The sequence below is a fragment of the Protopterus annectens genome, chromosome 11.part0 (genome assembly GCF_019279795.1).
Source record: "Protopterus annectens isolate FY-2018-M chromosome 11.part0, PAN1.0, whole genome shotgun sequence".
Taxonomy (NCBI): domain Eukaryota; kingdom Metazoa; phylum Chordata; order Ceratodontiformes; family Protopteridae; genus Protopterus; species Protopterus annectens.
The window spans coordinates 1,102,174,843-1,102,196,331 of NC_056745.1; the positions used below are offsets into that span (position 1 = coordinate 1,102,174,843).

The 21,489-nt window shown below is 39.0% G+C and overlaps 1 protein-coding gene across 4 annotated transcripts in view; it reads right to left on the minus strand.

The window, feature by feature from the left end:
* Positions 1–21,489, minus strand: part of PTPRO (protein tyrosine phosphatase receptor type O) — a 1,723,724-nt gene that overhangs the window by 799,887 nt on the left and 902,348 nt on the right. The gene's annotated exons all lie outside the window — the stretch shown is intronic.

Genomic DNA, 21,489 nt, shown 5'->3' on the forward strand with positions numbered 1-21,489 from the left:
CACAGGTACATGTTTTTTCCCAAAGGGGATAACTATACATTTCTTGGGATTGAGCTTGAGCCCATGGCTCTGGTACCAAGCATCTGTTTCTGTAAAGCCCTTTTATAGAGTATCCACATCATTTGGGGATTCAATAATGGCTCCCAGTTTACAGTCATCTGCGAACTTTGTTAGCCAGAGTCCCTTAGTGTTGGCCTGTACTTCAGAGAAGTAGATGCCAAACAAGAGAGGTCCCAGGACTGATCCCTGAAGTACTCCACTTGTCACTTGTCTGGAGCTGGATTTGGAGTCGGCTACTTTTACAGTCTGGGTTCTGTCAGTAAGCCAGTTGGCAACCCATCGAGTGACGTAGGGATTAATGCCTAGCTTAGTAAGTTTATCTATGATTCCAGAGTGGGGGATGGTGTGAAAGGCCTTGGCGAGGTCCAGATAGGCTGTGTAAGAATTGTGAAATTACTAACATGTTTTTGAAATAACCACTTTAGTAAAGAGCATACGTGCCTTTTAACATACTGAATTAATCAAAGTTTAAATTTAAAAGTGCTAAAGCAAAGTTATCATTCTAAAATACCTAGAGATGTTTTAGACATAATTGCAGAAAATAGAGAATATGCCTATTATTAGTAACAAAGAGGAAGGTGAATGTATTAAAAGGAAGAACTATATTACATCTCAGAAAAATGAGGGCATGCAAAGGAAGGAGGCCAAATGACAAAGCTCTTTAAATATGAAAGGTTGGTGGATACTGCTGACAGCATCATTACTGTGTCCGTTACAGGCATACATATGATGTAGGCAGGGCCTTGAAGCATCAAAGCAAAGTACATACAACCCATTTTTTGCAAACTTGGAAAAAGTAGCAGCTACGTAGCAGCTATGTAAGAGTATCCACTCCCCTTATCAGGGAGAAAGATTTCTGAATGGCTGTTAAGGGAAAGATCAATTGAATATCTGCAATCTAGGACATGACAAGAGACAAAAAAGCACTACGGTGAATAGATATGATAAACAGATAAGAAATTCTCACGACTGGTGTGAGCTCCTTTTTTGTTATTGAATAGGAAAACTTAAGTGACTTAAGTTAATTTGCCAGTGATACTTTGTCTGAATCACAGGACCAGGCATTTAGCAATAAGACAGAAAAGTAGGCATATCTGCAATGTCTTTCAGTGAAGGGAAAGGCAGAGGTTACCAGAATCTTTTAGTACATCAACTAACAGTGACTGAGTCCCTTCCTACCCCATGTCTACAAAGGTGCTGTGTGTGTGTGTGTGTGTGTGTGTGTGTGTGTGTGTGTGTGTGTGTGTGTGTGTCTATGTTTGTTATATAAATATATATATATATATATATATATATATATATATATATATATATATATATAGGTTCATAGGTTAGTACTAGGCTATCAGCCCTAGGGCCTATACAAGCCTAGCCATAACAATTCCCTGGCTATTTCTTCCCACACTATTTACTTCCCTGGACCGCTGTCTAGCAGGGTGACTGACGTGATCCCTGGGATGAATTTCCTTTCTCCCATCCGGTCATCAAGGTTCCTTTTGAAGAGGGCCAAAGAGGTGCTCTGCTTGATATTTATATATATATATATATATATATATATATATATATATATATATATATATATAGGTGAATAGGGCTGTCGCGGCAGTGGCATGAAATGGCATGGGTTTATAATGGAGTATTAGTAATAACCAAATAGAGTGCCACATGACTTTTCACAATAATATTTACCTTAAGTGGGCTTCTTCTATTTGTCTGTCAGTGGCATTGTGCGATTGACTGGACCTGAAGCACTGAATGTACAATTTTGTTACCGTTGTGTATGTTGTAAAGATTTTTCTTTATGCAAACATAAAATGGTGTCTGACAGGTGTACAGAATTGGATAGGAGTACCAAAATACCAGTAAGTATTTATATATATTGTATATTGCACAGTTGGCCATCAGCTAAATAGTGTCAATCATATATGTTTGTCATGTGCATTGCAATTACTCATGGATGCCGTTACTCGAGGGTACAGACAAGATGCATATGCAAAGTCAGATAAAAATAACAGGAATGCAGACAATGGAAGACAATTCAAGTTTTTGTGTTCACCCAGCTATGTACCTTCTCTACATTTTGTCATCTATTCCTTTGCATTGCTGCCATTACCCCTCTGGACTACTTTATCTCAACTCCAGTTCTATCAACTACTGTCACGGTCATTGGGTTAACAACCTTTTTGACAAAATAAGTTCTTATTTCCTTTTCAGATGTGGTTCCCTTAATCTGACACCCATATAATCTCACTATTTTCCTGTAGTAGACTAGGGGATGACCTCTGTAACCTCATCTTTCTATTTTAGGATTCTGTGCAACCGCTTAATACCCCTTCTGTCCTCCTCTGTTACCCATGTTTAGGATTCACAATGCATGACATTGTTGGATGTTGGGTACTAAACTGTTCCAGGCCTCTACATAACCCTCTAAAAATAAGTTACCATAGATCTGTCTGACTCTAAAAATGCCAGTTACCATGTTTACTACTGTAGGTATAATGTGGCCTGTATATAATGGATTTAGGGATCAAAACTGTAGCTTGAATGGCAAAACAGAAAACACGCGACTTCAAAAAATAAGAGACAGAGAACAATGCTAAGGAGCAATTAATATGCTGGGTGGGGGTGACAAGTCCCCACATTCATATGGCAGGCTGCAGAGAATTTTTCCCCTTCAAGCAACAACCATTTCCATTTGATTGTGGTAGAACTCAGTGCAAAAGTTGAGTTTTTCTTACTGTTGCAGCAATTCTGTAGGTTGTTATGCTGGCCATTCATTCTGCAACATGTATGAAAGCATTGAACGCTAGTGGTTATCCTAATAAGCTTTAACTACTACTAGGGTTTCCTTCCCACACTATCTATATGCCTAATGTGAGACACTTGGCAAGCAGCTTAAAAATTGTCAATGATAAATTCTGGAATTAAATTACAAGACAGCACCAAATATCTTTAATGAGCAAAACAAACAGCAACTTCTTTCTATTAAAAACACATCTTGGTCTCTTTATTGGAGGGTATTGATTTGGAAATTTATATACAGAGCTTTTGTGACTCCTATTAAGAGTTGTAAATTTAAAAAAAAAAGATGAACCTGAATGCTGGGGATGTAAACAAATACTGTAATGCCAACTGGTCGTACATGTTTTATGATTGTCCCATGTTATCTAAGCTCTGGGAAAAGATTCAAGATTTTTAAAAGCTCTATAGTCTTATTCTTTCACACTAACAAATAACTAGTTTTATTTAATGTTTTAGAAATTAAAAATTCAAAGAAAGATTTTTATTATTTAACTTGGACAATTCTTGGTGTAGCTAGGAAAAATATCACAAGAAAGTGGAAGAAGACTTCAGAACTGCAGTTTGAAGTATTTCTTGCTTTTTTGAAAGGCACTGCTATTAAAGAAACAACAACAACTAAGAAGATCAATTTTTCTAACAATCGTAAGGGAAATTCCTGGTTGAAAGTGTTAGACCTCAATTAAAATTTTCATCATAATTATGCTTATATTAATTATTTGCAATTTAATCACAGTTTGTGCCATATACATATAATTTGGTTTTGGGCATTCTGTATATATTGTAAACAGTTTGTTTATTTGACTTTTTGTATTTATTTGATATTTACATTGTTATAAAATATATTTAATAACTTAATACTTCTTGTAAGTTATAAAAATATTAATAAAATAAAAAATGATCAATACTAGGTTTCTCCTTAAATATGACTTTTGTGTTTAATGGAACTATAACCAGCTAGTAAATTAAAAACAGACATGTGTGGCTGTACTCTTATACTGCCTGCTACAAACCATTATTTGAATGTCTGCAAAAAAGACCCAGCCTAGCTAGAGTCTTCATTGCTATGTAGCTATCATAAAATTGACTGTCCATCAGCATGACCACATTAGCCACTGATGCATATCTTTTACACATGGTATCCATGCATATTATACCATTGTGAACAGTCTATTTTCATGTGCACATGTGATACTTGTACAACACGTCTTAATGTTATATGTGTAAGCCAACTACCATTGCTGCTTTATGTAATTTCCCTGCAATCTTTTGAAATAAATACTGCATTATGATACATAATGACATTTTCTTGATAGGATCTTTATAGTCATTGAAGTATGACAAGGTGGTTTCAGACATGTATATAGGATATATTCTATCACAGCACATTCTGCCTTTTGTGATTAAATAGACTTCTGTAGTTCAGGTGTGACTGCTGTAGTTCAGGTGTGACTGCTGTAGTTCAGATGTGGCTGCTGTAATTGATGTGTGACTGCTGTAGTTCATGTGTGACTGCAGTAGTTCAGGTGTGGCTGCTGCATGTCAGGTGTGGCTAATGTAATTCAGGTGTGGCTGCTGCAAGTCAGTTGTGACTGCTGTATACAGGTTTGACTGCTGTAGCTCAGGTGAGGCTGCTGTAGTTCAGGTGTGACTGCAGCAGTTCAGGTGTGACTGCAGCAGTTCGAGTATGGCGATCATCTGTATTCCATACACTCTTCATCTTTTGACTCATCTCCCAGGGGATAAACAAAAAGACTGTGCTGGATAACTGATACCTCTGAGTACATGCTTATCTTTTCAAAATAGTGCATGACAGAGAGCCTGTTATGGTAAAATAATGGCATCCCATGGACAGGCTGAAATCAGAATCATAAAGTTTACACCAAAAAGGCTATTAGCATGTAACTCTGCACCACTGAACCAGTAATCAAGGAGCCACAATTCTCACCACTAGCAATAGGGGGGGATGTACATTGGGAGGATGACAGGCACACACAGTATTTCCAGATGCAGCTCTCTGCATCAAGTGCAATTTCCCTTAAGAGCACACAGAGACCACAGTCAGTCTGAAGCTGGTTTCTTTCCTTCTCCAGATCGCCAATAAGACTCCACACTGGCACAGTTATAGAGTTGAGTCCTTGGCCAGGGTTCTAAGCCAAGTCCTCCAACACTCTGTCTGTCCAACTAGTGCTTTGTGTCCCTGCCCAAGTAGCTTTCACACACACTCTTGGAGATTTGATTTACACACACACACACACACACACACACACACACACACACACACACACACACACACACACACACACACACACACACACACACACACACCTGGGGAAAGCTGGCATAGGTTTAATAGATATGCCCCCTTCTGGCCAGACTATAAGGTAGTTATCACTGCCACCAGAACCCCTTATCAGCTACTTTAAGGCCCTTAACAAAGAATGCCCAATCTTACAGTGTAATGTTACAGTTAATACAAATGATAGTTTGACCAAGAGCAAGGCTATTAGGAGTGGACTACATAATGTCACCAAATAAATATGCAAGTACTCTCAAAACTTAAATATCTCTAGACAGAGCAGCCACAATGAAAGGTTTAAATATATTTAATAATAAATAATAAAAGAACAATAAAATACTCAGTATATAATCACAGTAACATCAGAACTCAAAATCACAGAAAATATTTCAAACAACATTGCAATGCAGTCTCAAATAAATAAAGATAAACATCTAAATTAAGCGTTGCTATATTCCTGACTGTATCTAAGAGAATTACTAACCCTAATAACTTATTTAACAGCAAGGCAAATGTGTGGTGAATGGGTCTTCTTGTCAGGTCCAAGACAGACCACAGAGTGCTCTGTCTCTCTCAGAGAGTTCTTAAATTAATATCTCAAATATTACTGCTGGCATAGCTTGCAGAATGACATAATTTCTTGTCAACTGACTCTATCCCATGTAAACCCCCCAATGTTGAAAGCTAGCATTTTTTAGTATCCACCTATGGAAATACAGAGAGGGATTTTCCTCAGATCTTTGGCAAATGGTGGAAGTCATAAAACAATAAAACACTTCCAAGACAATACAGAAAGTTCCCTAGTTTTAGACATTTTGTGTATTGCTGCACTGAAACTGAAAGATAACATCTTTTATGATTAGGAATGAAGTGAATATTTCTTACAGAAAAATAGACATGATTTTAGAAGACAATTTACTACAAGGTCTAATAGACAATGAATTATACAATTTTTTAAGAGTAACAAAACCAGTTATTCCAGCAATATTTGGTATACCTAAGGTGCACAAGGACAAAGAAAGTCCACCTTTAAGACCAATTGTGTCCTCACAAGGTTCAAAAACACAACCGCTTGCAATTTTTGTGGACATTAAACTAAAAGAATTTTATAAGAAATTTCCACACATTTTAATAGATTCATGGGATTTCTTATCTAAAATAGGTGGCACCCAGTACAGGGATGGTATTGTTTTTTTGACAATTGATGTGAGAGATATATTTTCGGTCATTCCACACCAAATTGGGTTGGAATGGTTTGAAAATATGATAGTGGAGATGAAAATTCTTACAGGTGATGATTTTAAGCTAGTTATGGAAAATATGGAACTTGTTTTGAAGTATAACTACATTTATTTTCAAGGAGATTTATACCACCAAACAGATGGGGTTGCCATGGGATCTGCCTGTGCCCCATTTACGCAAACATTATAATGTTATTCTGGGAAAAACATTTTGTCTTTAGTTCTACTTTTTACAAACATATTGTAGGCTATTATAGATTCTTGGACGATATATTTATTTTGTGGGACGGACCCAAAGATGAAATTAATAAATTTATTACACACATCAATCAGAGTACGGAATTTCTCGAGTTTACTTACGATTCAGACTCAGAAGAAATACATTATTTGGATGTTAAATTGACAAAAGATAGAATAAATAAAAAATTCAAATCTAGAATTTTTCGGAAGGAATGTTACTCAAATTCTTTTTTACATTTTAAGAGTGACCATCCCTACCACTCAAAGATGAATATAATAAAAGGACAAATGATTAGAGTAGCTAGAATGACTTCTGACAAAACAGAACTGATGGAAGAAATGGAAATACTACACAATATGTTCAAGGAAAGGGGATATCCTGACCACATGATTGAATCAAACAAAAAAGTTGTAACAGATAGATTGGATACATTATACAAACCCCTACTAACAAACATAGGTACTATTGGGGTAGAAAATACGTTTAGCACCAGAAAAGATGAGGAAGAGAAACTTCCTTTTTTGGTTTTGACACACTTTAATGGTGTCAGATGGATTAAAAAATGCATCAACGATGCATGGTGAATGTTTAGTAAAATGTCTAATAAGACAGGTGTTTTCCAATTACCACTTAGATATGCTTTTAGGAAGAACAGAAATTTGAAAAATATACTTGAGAAAAAGAAAAACATTCCAAGTGGAGCAAGTAGTAAATATGGTACTTTTAGATGTGGTACGTGTGCACAATGTATTTTTATGGCAGACACTAAAGAATTGGAACTACCAAATATAAATTTGAAATTGATAGGTAGTAAATACTACAGTTGTTACACAAAAGGGGTGGTATATTTGAGTTACTGTAAGAAATGTCTGAAATACTACATAGGGAAAACTGAACGTAATTTAAGGGCATGTATATATGAACACAATAGAGATATTATCAAAATGAACGACAACAATGCCTTATTTAGACATACCCAGATATGTATAGATGCAGATTTTCAATTTTGGATATTAGAAGAGGTGGTGAAGCAAGAGAGAGGGGGGATTGGGAAACCAAACTGGAATTTAGGGAGATGGTTTGGCAGTTAAGGTTGGACGCATGTGGAAATTATGGATTGAATGACCACATATCCATCGACCCAGCCCTTAAGATTCTCGCTGATGACCCAAAGAGACATCGATAGATGGTTAACGGTTGTAACTTATGTAAACAAATAAATAAATAAATAAAATATTTAGATTCAGTCCTTATGGAGCATGTACATATAATATATTTTATTTTTATTAAGGGTGTAGCATAAAATATAGTTGTTAACACTATTTAAGGTACAAGAATAAATGTGGTTTTAACATACAATATTTTTATACTATATATATATTTTACATACATTTTATATATATATTTTTTATATTTTTATATATTTATTGGTATTTATACACCAAACTAATGTAGTAATAAGAAATGAGTATTTCCTGTCACAATTTATTTGATGATTTTACTTGTATTTAATTTTTACAACATTTATATAAGTTGGAAACAAAATTATGAAATGTTAAGATCATGAATTCCTCTGAACCTCTACAACTTTGTATTAACATTCAAGTGTAAATTACCAAAGGTTTGGTTCAGCATTACCTCAATGTTAATTAGTGTCAATGAATGGCCAGCCTATTAGAAGTCAAGATTAGTCTGTTTTTTTTTTTCAAATAAATTGGTGTCTTGAAATGTTTTACCTAGTGGTCTGTTGGACCTGGACCTTGAATTTATTGAAATTGAGTTTCCACATTTTATTAAGAGGAAAACCTTTATAGTTACTGGAGAACAGCGCCTACAACTGCATTTAATCTTGTGTTTTACTAATTAATTCATTAGTTAAAGTTGCAGGAGCAAGATAGTTATAGTCAGTCTACAAAGCAAGTTTTATTTTCCTGGAAAGGAAGACACTATCACATGATGGCCTCTAGTCCTTGAGCAGCCTATGTTTGCTTTGTTTAGCTCAGTACAAATGCTTCTGTAGCTGTGCATCCATTCATAAAGACTATTTAATAGCAATATATGATATCACTGCAACAGTCTGCTGTAGTAAACAGAGTGTCTGCTACATGATAAACTTTGTTAGGTATCTATGATTTACTGTTAAGGAAAAATGATTTTACAGGCAAAGAGAGAGTCAAAAACGTATAAAAAATCTTAACTGTAAAATTGTCCCACATCCTTTTTGATCAGTGAAAAATCTCAAAATTGTGAAAGTGTGAACATCAGACACATTTTAAGCTCATGGCCCATGTAGATCTGCAAATTAATGAAACTGCTCTCAGTACTGTATTCAGTTTACCATTACCCCATGTATCCTTTTTCATCTAAACAGCTTTTTTCCTATCTTGTATTTGCCTCATGTTTGCTGACCATTCAGCTTCTCCTTATGGGTTCATAGGTAATTACTAGGCATGCGGTCTAAGAAACCACTAAGGTGCCTAGTCCAATTTCCCAACTGCCCCAAAACACTGCCTGATTAAATGGCTTGTTCAGAGTAAGCAAATGGAGGTGGAGAATATCAAACCTTGGACAACAGCAGAGGAGACAAGAGAGATCTTCAGGGGGCATCATGTATGCAGTCATGAGGGTGCTTTAGGCTCTCACTGATGCCTGGCAATGGCAGTATGGGGTGTTGCCTCTACCCTCTGCCCCGGTAGGGGATGAATGATATATGTAATAGAAGGAACTACTGTACCCACACTTGTAAATGTATGTGGTTGTGCTTGCACCATGAGGTCTACTGCCCGTGTGGCTCTGTGACCAAATCTCTATTCTAGGGACATCCTTGTGTTGCCATTCTTTCTCCAAGAAAGTGTGGAATTATACAGCTTGCACCATCCCTTCCCTTTAGGATAAACATGCTAAAAATCACTTTACTAGCTCCAAAATCTGCCTGAGCCACTAATCAAACCCAGCTTGTCTGGCCCATAGTAAGGACTTTATCCCTGTATGGCAAATGGGGCATTCTAATATATCCACCCTGGAGCACTAGGATACATTTTAGAGATTATACAAGGAGAGTAACATTAGGATACTGGAAATACTTCAAATAAAGGTCACCAGATGGTTGCCATGGGATGGAAGGGAAAGTATATGACCAGAAAGAGGAATATGTTGGGGTCATATTAAACAGGAAGGGAAGTAGAGGAGGAAAGAAGAAGGACAGGCAGTAGACTGTAGAGATGAGGTATTTCAATAATCGTATTTGAAATATTACTTTCATAGAGGAGGTTGTGGATCCACGGAGTGGATTAAAGAAATGGTTTGTGGAGTGGGAATCCTTGGAGGGATTCAAGGGGGCATGAGATAGGTGGCAACAAGTAAGGGGGAAGGTAGTGATGGAGGAAGGTAGAATAGTGAATGCACTTAAAGGATTAATTTGATGGGCTTATTTTCTCACTCTGTTGTTAAGCAAATGTAATGTGATGTAATGGGTACATCTTCCTTGGCCACAACAAATGTTATTACCAGATGTGTCCATACTAGTATAGAACACATATGGCCAGAGACATACAGGTCATTCACTGTGTATATCATACCTATATTGTCCCCTTTCTGTGTTGCAGTAGGTGGTGTAGTCATCTTCACTGTCCTTGGCATCATCATCATCTTCTTTTGGCTGTTCCCATTAGGGGTCGCCACAGCAGATCACCTGTTTCCATTTCTTCCTGTCCTCTGCATCTTGCTCTGTCACACCAACCACCTGCATGTCCTCTCTCACCACATCCATAAACCTTATCTTAGGCCTTCCTCTTTTCCTGTTACCTGGTAGCTTAATCCTTAGCATCTTTTCCCCAATATACTCAGCATCCCTCCTCAGCACATGTCCAAACCAACGTAATTGTGCCTCTCTGGCTTTGTCTCCAAACCTTCCAACCTGGGCTGACCCTCTAATATACTTATTCCTAATCCTGTCCACCATTGTTACACCCAGTGCAAATCTTAACATCTTTAATTCTGCCACATCCAGCTCAAACTCCTGCCTTTTTGTCAATGCCACTGTCTCCAACCCATATAACATAGCTGGTCTCACTACCCTCTTGTAGACCTTCCCTTTCACTCTTACAGGTACTCGTCTGTCACAAATCACTCCTGACACATTTCTCCACCCACTCCATCCTGTCTTCTTCACCTCTCTTCCACACCCACCGTTACTCTGAACTACTGACCCCAAGTATTTAAACTCATTCACCTTCGCCACCTCTACTCCTTGCATCCTCACCATTCCTCTATCCTCCCTCTCATTCACACACATATATTCTGTCTTAGTCCTGCTGACCTTCATTCCTCTTCTCTCTAGAGCATATCTCCATCTCTCCAGGGTCTCCTCCACCTGTTCCCTACTCTCACTACAGATCACAATGTCATCTGCAAACATCATAGTCCACGGGGACTCCTGTCTGATCTCTGTCAACCTGTCCATCACCATTGCAAATAAGAAAGGGCTCAGAGCTGATCCTTGATGTAACCCCACCTCCATCTTAATGCATCTGTCTCTCTCCCACCGCAGACCTCACCACTGTCACACTACCCTCGTACATATCCTGTACCACTCTTACATACTTTTATGACACTCCTGACTTCCTCATACAATGCCACAACTCTTCTCTAGGAACCCTGTCATATGCTTTCTCTAAGTCTACAAAAACACAATGCAACTCCTTCCAACATTCTTTGTACTTCTCCATCAACACTGTCAGAGCAAAGATCACATCTGTAGTGCTCTTTCCTGGCATGAAACCATATGGCTGATCACTAATCATCACGTCCCTTCTTAACCTTGCTTCCACTACTCTTTCCCATAAATTCATGCTGTGACTGATCAGTTTAATCCCTCTGTAGTTACTACAGCTCTGCACATCACCCTTATTCTTAAAAAAATCGGTACCAAAATACTTTTTCTCCATTCCTCAGGCATCCTCTCACTTTCTAAGATTTCATTAAACAATCTGGTTAAAAACTCCACTGCCATTTCACCTAAGCACCTCCATGCTTCCACAGGTATGTCATCTGGGCCAACAGCCTTTCCATTCTTCATTCTCTTCATAGCTATCCTTACTTCCTTCTTGCTAATCCATTGTACTTCATGATTCACTATCCCTACATCATCCAACCTTCTCTCCCTCTCATTCTCTTCATTAATCAACCCCTCAAAGTACTTTTTCCATCTCCTCAACACACTCTCCTCACTTGTGAGTATGTTTCCCTCATTATCCTTTATCACCTTTACCTGCTGCACATCTTTCCTAGCTCGGTCCCTCTGTCTAGCCAATCGGTATAGGTCCTTTTCTCCCTCCTTAATGTCCAACCTTTCATACAACTCTTCATATGCCTTATCCTTAGCCTTTGCCACCTCTCTCTTTGCCATGCACCTTCTTCATCTCTCTGACAATCCCACTTCTTCTTTGCCAACCTCTTTCTGTGTATACTCTCCTGTACTTCCTCATTCCACCGCCATGTCTCCTTGTCGTCCTTCCTCTGTCCAGATGTGATACCAAGCACCTTTCTAGCCGTCTCCGTTACTACCTCTGCTGTAGTTATCCAGCTATTTGGTAACTCTTCACTGCCACCCAGTGCCTGCCTTAACTCATCCCTGAACTCCACCTCACAATTACCCTTTTTGAATTTCCACCATTTGATCCTTGGTGCTGCCCTCATACTCCTCCTCCTCTTCTTGATAACCAACATCATCCTACAAACCACTATCCTATGCTGCCTAACTACACTTTCTCCAGTCACCAATTTACAGTCTCCAATCTCCTTCAAACTGGCCCTCCTACATAAGATATAATCCACATGTGTGCATCTTCCTTCACTCTTGTATGTCACCCTATGCTCCTCCCTCTTGTTAAAATATGTATTCACCACAGCTATGTCCATCCTTTTCGCAGAATCCACTACCATCTGACCTTCTGCATTCCTTTAACACCATACCTACCCATCACTTCCTCATCCCCTCTGTTCCTTTCACCAACATGCCCATTGAAATCTGCTCCAATCACCACTCTCTCACCCTTGGGTACAGTCATCACCACTTCATCCAATTCACTCCAAAATTTTTCTTTCTCATCCATTGCATACCCAACTTGTGGAGCATATGCACTAACAACATTCATCATTACACCATCAATTTCCAGCTTCATAAACATCACTCTATCCGACACTCTTTTCACCTCCAAAACACTCTCAGTATACTGTTCCTTCAGAATAACTTCTACGCCATTTCTCCTCCCATCCACACCATGATAAAACAATTTGAACCCACCTCTGATACACCTAGCCTTACTCCCCTTCCATCTGGTCTCTTGCACACACAATATACCAACCTTCCTTCTGTCCATCGTATCAGCTAGCTCTCTCCCTATACCAGTCGTACTGCCAACATTCAAAGTTCTGACCCTCACTACCACATTCCTAGCCTTTCTCCTCTCTTCCTGCCTTCGGCCATGTCTTCTGCCTCTTCTCCTCCTTCAGCCAACAGTAGCCCAATTTCTGCCAGCACCCTGTAGGCTAACATCACTGGTGGCGGGCCTCGACCAATCTGGTATAAAAATGTTTCTTGGTGTCTGCATGAAATGTTTTGGCGAAGTTTTACGCTGGATGCCCTTCCTGATGCAACCCTCCCCATTTATCTGGGCTTGGGACTGGCACAAAGAAATGCACTGGTTTGTGCATCCCCAGTGGCTGGGTTCTTCATTGTCCTTGGCATGATATTCTAAAATATATTGTCCTATTATTACAATGTGTTGCGCAAAGAAGTTTTTATGGCAATTGTCACATATATCCAAAGGTAAAGGATATCTGCCCATTGCCATTCCAAATAGTATATTGACATGTGAGTTAGCCAATGCATATATTTGTTACTTTTTGGACCTTGATGTACATTCTGGATCATTTATCTTGTTTTATCTGGCTATTTGTACCTACATCCACAGTATTCAGAGTACCTACCTCTGTAAGTAATTTGTTCTACCTTGCTAATGTAAGCAAATCCTAATTTTTCATTAATTTTGCTCCTTCATGCTACCTACAAAAACATGAATGCTGTGGTTATACTTCCACTAACCACGTCATTGTTTGCAATAGACCTGGAGTTTCCCATCTTGTGCCGTGATGGTATCTAGCCACTGTTATCTGAATGCCTGGCACATTTCAGGGAACTACAGAGACTGCTGAGCTACAATGAGATAAATACTGTGATTGGTCTGTCTTGCATGATTCAGAATGTCATTATGTATGAAATGTGTAGTGTGACAGCTCAGGTACTCTGTTTCTGGATGGGAACTGCCACGTGCTTCTGGGCATTCTGAGCACAGCACAGAGAGCTCCCTGATGAAAGTATGACATTATATCCCCTTCCCACACCTCATCACCTCATGAATATGCAGGAGTGAGGCATTCTTGGCAGGCTGAGGCAGCAGTGCTTCCTAGCAAGTCTGTTGTTTTTGCTTGTCTCATACCTAAAGGAATTTGTTCCACTGTCTGGCACTATAGCACAGAGTGAGAGTGTTAAGGCTCTCAGCAAACCCTAACTTTATCCTGTTTCCCTTTTTTTCTTTGCTTTTTTTAGTCTCCACTTACATACAGTATGGCTCTGATTAAGTCACTTAACCAGAACTGTGCTGCTAGTTTGTGTCTGAAATTAAACATTTGCTCTTAGTGGGCTAACGTATTAGCATCCAGTGTGTATTTGTCATTACCTGCCTGTACTTCTCAATCTGACAGCTGCTCGTATAAAGTACTCCTCTGCTTTATGTAAATTTCAAAATGTGACAGCTCCAGCAGTGAAGGGTGACAGACAGTTCTTCATCTTTAAGCAAAACAGTATGCATTTCAGCAGGTTGTCAGAAACCCTTCTATCTTCTTTTTCTGTATGACGATTCTACCAACAAACATCGCCTGCTGTGCTTGTAAAGTCATTGCTTTTCGCTTGTGACTGAGTGACATACAAACCATTGGAATAACATAAATAGTTAAGGCATTATGTTCTTTTATTCCTACACTTCAATAAAAGGAATTCTTTTCTGACAGAGAAATTGATGCTATCGTTGTTTACAGCAAGCAATTTGGCAGTCTAGTAAGCTATGAATCTCTAAAAGAATTTCAATATAATGTTTAAAAGCATCCCCTCAAAATAATAAGCAAGATTGGGATGTTATGTCCAGATTACACAATATTAACCATTATTCATCAGAGTGGCAATACCAAGATTACTAGTCACATTTTTTGATAGTAATAAGATATTTTATCTTTGTTGATGGTGGAGATAGAGAGAGAGAGACAGAGACAGAGAGATATCATAACTGAAAGCCTTTTCAATTAATTCACAGCATCAGGAAAAATACAAATGATATATAAAAATGCATTGACACCTTATTTGGGTAAAATTAATACTTTGTTCATAAAACAACTAGGTGCCTTACATCATTAACACTATGAACTTCTTCAGACATGGTACATATTCATCAAGACCATTAGTAAAAATATTTTAGAATGTCACATAACATCTCATCCATACATTTTTTTAAAAAAATGTAATAAGTATTAATTATTATTCTTAAACAATAATATTAAATATCATTCTTCCTACTTTACTTCACTTTTTGCTGCACATTCTTAAAGTGTTCAGTTGCATTTAATCTGCTGCATTTATTACTGCTTGTTAGTAGCCTGAATATGCTGTCACTGTTATTCTAAGCCTCTTAGTTTTTATTTAAACACTTGGGTTTCAAACTACTTATCTTACATAAGGAAGGTTTGTTGTCTATACTCTTGCACCAGGAGAAGTAGCTTATACCTTCTGAGTTGGAAATTGCTGGCTGAAGACTTTTGTGTCTATTATTTTAAAAGTGTCTTAGTTCTGCTTTAAGCACTTGGGGTCTAGGACATTAATTTTACATTAGGGTTTGTGGTCTACACTCTTGTGAGAGGAGAGGGTCGCCTCCACTTTTCTGAACTGAGAATTGCTGGTGAAGGCTTATTGCGCCTCTTATACTAAGTGGTTTTGTTCTGATTTAAGCACCTGGGCTCCAAAACAGTTATTTTTTATTAGAAAGGTTTGTGGGTCTGTGCTGTTGTGGTATTACTGTCTAGAAAGATTTTTTAACTACTAGAGCATCTAGTCTGTGCATACTGAGCTAGTCAATATTTAAATTTCCCTCACTCCTCCCTAGTAGATCAGTAGCCATGGATATGCACTTCCCAACTCTCTTTGTGGCCAGTCTGGTTGAGATGGGTATTCTGAGATATTGTAGCAATTGCCTTATGTACATTGACAGCCCTCTTATTCTTCATGAAACAGATAAAAGTATGTGAGAGGTGTAAATACACTTTAACGATGGAGGCAAAACTCTCTCATACAACAAAAACTTTCCTACAGAGGCTGTCAGTGACACTTCCATCATGCCTGCTGCACAGGGTAAAGACCCTACTCATAAAACTACTTATGTTGAGGCATTTACAGGTAACCTTCCTAAAACACTAAGACCTCATATACAGCACAAAGAAGGGGTCCTCAGCCATCATGTAAACACTCAGTTAAAACATCACCCACAGCTACACATAGTAACAATGTATAAGGTGCCTCTATGGCTAAGCCCTTAAGGTAAACCAGCACTCAGCCAAAATTCCTGGTCATTGGTAATTCTGTACTGAGGTACACTGATGTCCCCTTCACCAGACTGAGTAAGGAAAGAGTTGTGGTTAGCACCCTTTCTGGGGCAAAGATCCATCACATCACACAGGCACTTAAGTTATTGAACCACAGGTATCAGTATGATTCTATCATAGTCCGTGTGGGTGTTAATGACCTGAGACATGCCTCCCTTGACTATATGAAGTGAGGCATGCTTGAGCTCACTGATTATGTGTCTCAGGCAGATAGCCTAGCAATGAGCATCATACCACCTTCTCCAAGGACGATGCCATATTACCACCAGACAGTGATTGATTTTTAACAATTGGCTTAGCTTCTGGTCTCAGTCCAAGGGGGTACAATATTTGATGACCTGGGAGGACATGGCTGACACACCACACTGCTTTGCCAGGGATAGTCTGCACTAATCCCATCTAGGCATTCAAACACTGACAAAGACCTTTTCCACCCCCATAGTACCTCTTTTGGAATTACCAAATTGATAAACCTTTTGACTTAACTGAACCTATGAAGGAATATCTAAAGGTGGTAGTGCTCAATGCTAAAAATCTTAACAGGAAACTTCACTCCATGCAAGCATTCCTCTCCCTGAAGAGTGTAGACATCTGTGTAGTAATGCAGACATGGTTTAAAGTCACAGACAGTACTGCAGCAATGCAAAGCTATAATGCCTTTCAGACCTTTAGACAAGCTACTGCACAGAAGGGAACTAAGGTTGGAGGGGTCTCAGTCTATATTAAAACCCACTTCACATTTAGACTAATTAAAGTGTATGACCCACTGGAATTCATACATGTGCAACAAACCATAAATAGGGTCTCATACCATATCCTTGCAACCTATAGGCCCCCTCCATGTCCCAGGAAACCCATACTACCTATTTTAATGTACTAGAGTTCCTCACTGTTAAATTCAATATGATATTCATGAAATGTCAACTACTGCTCTACAGAATGGGAATACTATACTGCTTCTAATGCACAAGCCCAGTGATTCATAAGTATTGTTAATACCAACATCCTGGAACAGTTGGTCTACTTTCCTGCCAAAAACAACCTTGACCTTGTACTCATGAAAATGAGGGGCCAATGTTCCTCACCCAGTATAATGTCTTCACTCATCAGATTTGGCCATAACATAGTATTACTTGAAATAAAAATTAAATCCAGGGATCCAGTGAAATTAAAAACCTTTAGGAACTACTTGAAGGCTTGCCTCTTCTCTACTAAGCAACATTTTGGCTAAATTCCAAGCACCCCAAACCCAATAAACACCATAGCATATAATACAAAATCTCTGTACAGCCATACTGATAGCTGTTCGAGGGTGAGCTGTGCCCACTAGTATTAAGAATAAGGCAAACTCAAAAGACAAGCTACCCAGGTGGAATTACAATATCAATTGGTTATACAACAAAAGAGAAAAAAATCTTGGATGTAGGAGGAACAAAGCTATGTCCATAACCTCAAGAAAACTACATAGCAATATGCAGAGCATCAACCACACTGAACCACAGGCCTTTGCCAACCTTTTGCCTGACTGGTTCAGCTCAAATTTCTCCCCCCACTCTCATCTGATAGTCCAAAGGAAATATAGCATACCACAGTTTCCCAGCCATTACTAGGAAACAAGTCATCAATGCATTTTCCAAACCAAAAACACTGCATCAGTGGGCCCTGATGCCATCCTGGGATGTTTAATAAATATCATGAAACATGACCTCTCTGGTCCACTTGAATCCCTTTCCAACTGGAGTCTTCAGTCAGATTTTGTGCCCAAGGAATGGAAGATGACAAGTCATTTCCCTGCACAAATGAGGTCTAAACACTGATAACGATAACTGCTGGCCAATAAGTCTTACCAGCATCATGTGTAAGGCATGACAAATGAGTATGTAAGTAACCTGCAAATGCTGAACCCAACACGGTTCAGCTTTGTTAAAGGATGGTCATGCCTATTAAATCTGGTGGACTTTTTGAGAGGGTCACCAAAGCACTGGATGAAGGTAAGACAGTGCACATAGCTTACCTCAGCCTGGCCAAGGCTTTTGATACAATACCCGACTCAGGCATAAACCCTTTTATCATGTGCTGAATAGCTAAATGGCTCACTGATAGGAGGCCAAAATAAGTGAAGACACCTCCACTGAGAGGCCAGTCACTAACAGAGTTTCCCAGGGCTCGGTACTTGGCCTGCTCATTTTTGACATTGACTTCTCTGAAATGGAGGCAAGACAACCATCCTAGCTAATCGCCATGTTGATAATATACCCCGAAGAGCTGACCCAGTAGTCAGGGATCTAGCACCTATGTAGATAATAGCCTTACCTTCAACCACCATGTGGTCACAGTGGTAAGGAAATCCTTTTACGTAGTGCAACTTACAGTAAGGGCATGGTATCTAGGTTAAAAGAGGTCATTATTCCACTCCACTCTGCCCTTATCAGATCAATCAAAGAGTACAATGCTCAGTTTGGTGTGTACCTGACCAGGCATATGCAGCAACTTGAGGGATCACAGAGGTTCCTTACAAAAAGAATACAAGGTGTAATAAACCTGCCTTATGCAGAGCACCTTAAAGCCGTTTCCCTCTACTCAGTCTTGTATAGATTGCTGAGTGGTGATCTATGCCTGGCTTACAAGGCATCCACAAACCCTATACTTATGAATCTCCTACATAGCTCTACAGAGCTAAACAACTATTGCCCCATAGCCATCCTCTCCCCCCTGGGAAAAATCCTAGAAAAATGTATCCGCAAGCACCTCATTAACTAGCTCCTAAACAAAAATCTCCTTACCAGTTCCCAGCATGGATTTAGACCTAAACATTGTACCAGCACTACCCTACTAACCTTTACTAACACTGTTCATCATCTCATTAATGAAGACCAGCTTGTCTCATCCATCTTTCTCGACATGTCCAAGGCATTTGACACTGTATCCCACCAGCTACTAAGAAACTGTCCTCCCATGGCCTCAGCCCATCAGCTCTAACTTGGTTCCACAGCTATCTTTCCAATTGTCAACAGGCTGCCAACTGGGAAAACTCACTTCTCCACTACTCCCCATCTTCATAGGTGTACCAAGGTTCTATACTTGGTCCAGTTCACTTTATCATATTTACTAATGACCTCAGTTCTGCTACTCATCTAACATCCACAGTTCAGTACGCAGATGATGTCACACGTACCTGTTCAGCCACCTCACCCCAAGAACTCCAACTAAAATGCAAACAGCATTTCAAGACATTGAAAAATACCTCCTCCAACAACAACTCATTCTGAACCCCAACAAAAGTAAGATTATAGTTTTCAAAAATGTAAAACTCAAACCTTCACACTCCCCACTTCATCTCTGCAAATGGCACCAAAATAGTACCCACTACCCACACTAAACATTTAGGCATTACCATAAACGATAGTCTAAAATCTGACAATCATGTTGCACTCACAATCAAGAAAGTCCACATCAAACTAGGCACCCTATACAAAGCCAAACCATTCCTTACTCCAGACAGACTCCCCACAGCCCACTCTCATCTGCTATCCTCCCTCTTGTATGGCTCCATAATATTCACAAACTGCCATAAAGCTGACCTTAACAACCTAGAATCATGCTACAACAAGATTGGAAAATATGCTACTAACCAACCGCATAGTTCACACCACTGCTCTGCTCTCACTCAGTTAAACTGGCTAGAACTCCCCAACCTTCTATCACTACATCAACTAACCCCAACCCACAAAATAGTCAACCAACCTAACAACTGTCCTGCTATTTCCAACTTAGTCCAGCCCAATACCACTCTCGGATCTCTCAGATCTTCTAACAAACCTCTGCTAAAGGTCTCCAACTCCCACAATCTACATGGCGACTCCCTCTAACCACACAAAATTTCCAAACTCTAGAACACTCTTCCCAGTACCATAACTACAATCCCTAACCACCATCAGTCCAAGGTCCTACTAAAGGAGCATCTTGTGAATCACTGGCTGTGCTCTTGCCACTCTCCTGGCTAATCTCTGTCCCATACAATTTACTAACCCCTTCAGGTTTCACCTACTTCATACACCATATTATTCTCTGCAACCCATGTACCCTCCCAACCCTACCTGGCATTCTTATTCAACCTATCTTCTGGACTCTGCCATCTACACTCCATATCTAGTATTAGCAGAATGTAAGACATCCTAGCTACAGACATGTTTCTAGCTTACAACGCTCTTTACTGTTACTTCATATGATAATTGACATTCCTGCTGAATTCTCTTATATTTCTATGCTCAATTGGCATTCTCTATCATTACTGTTGATGTGAATTTTGAACTTGTTTTCTATTATATATAAATCTCAAGTTACTTTTGTATATCACTCACTCTTGAATGTATTATTGTTATGCTGTATTATTCTGTATTATATTTGTATTGTACAATGTGAAGCTTTTCTCCCTGGGTCTCAGCTGAAAATGGGCCTCTGGCCCAGTTGGACACTACCCAGTTAACAAACAAAATAAATAAATAAATATTTGTAAGCTAAACAGTACCAGAAATACAAGGTCTAGGGCCTGAATTTTGTCTGTATCTTAACCAGAACATGCTGGAGAGACAGATATGTGTCCCAGTGACTGCACCCCCTATGGAACATGCTTCCCATCCATATTAAGCTGAGTGCATTACCCAGTTTAACCTAGACCAGTGGATGGGGAATAGGACATTTCCACCAGGCCTGGCACCCATGACTCTTATGAACAGTGGTAGCTTATAAATGCCTGCCTCTCAATTACCTGTTTGGATACAGGACGTCATTATTCTTTTTGGAAAACTTGGCTAGGCTTAGAAAGTGCCCCCCCCCCCCCCAGTCGTTAGCCTAGTGACAATCAGTGAATCTATTAATACCTTCCACCCAAACATAACCAGAAGAAAACATTTAGTCTGTTAATGAATAATACATTTAGTCTGTTAAAAACATAAAAAATGCATAATGCATATAAAGCAATAACAGCAAATCATTAAACAACTTGAAAATATATAAATTATTATATACAAATAAAACAAAAATAAAAACAAAGTATTACAGATACTGCTGAGGGGGCTGAGCCTGAGATTCAGAAATATGTCTAGTGCAATTACAGTATGCCTTCTGTAGCTACATCATGA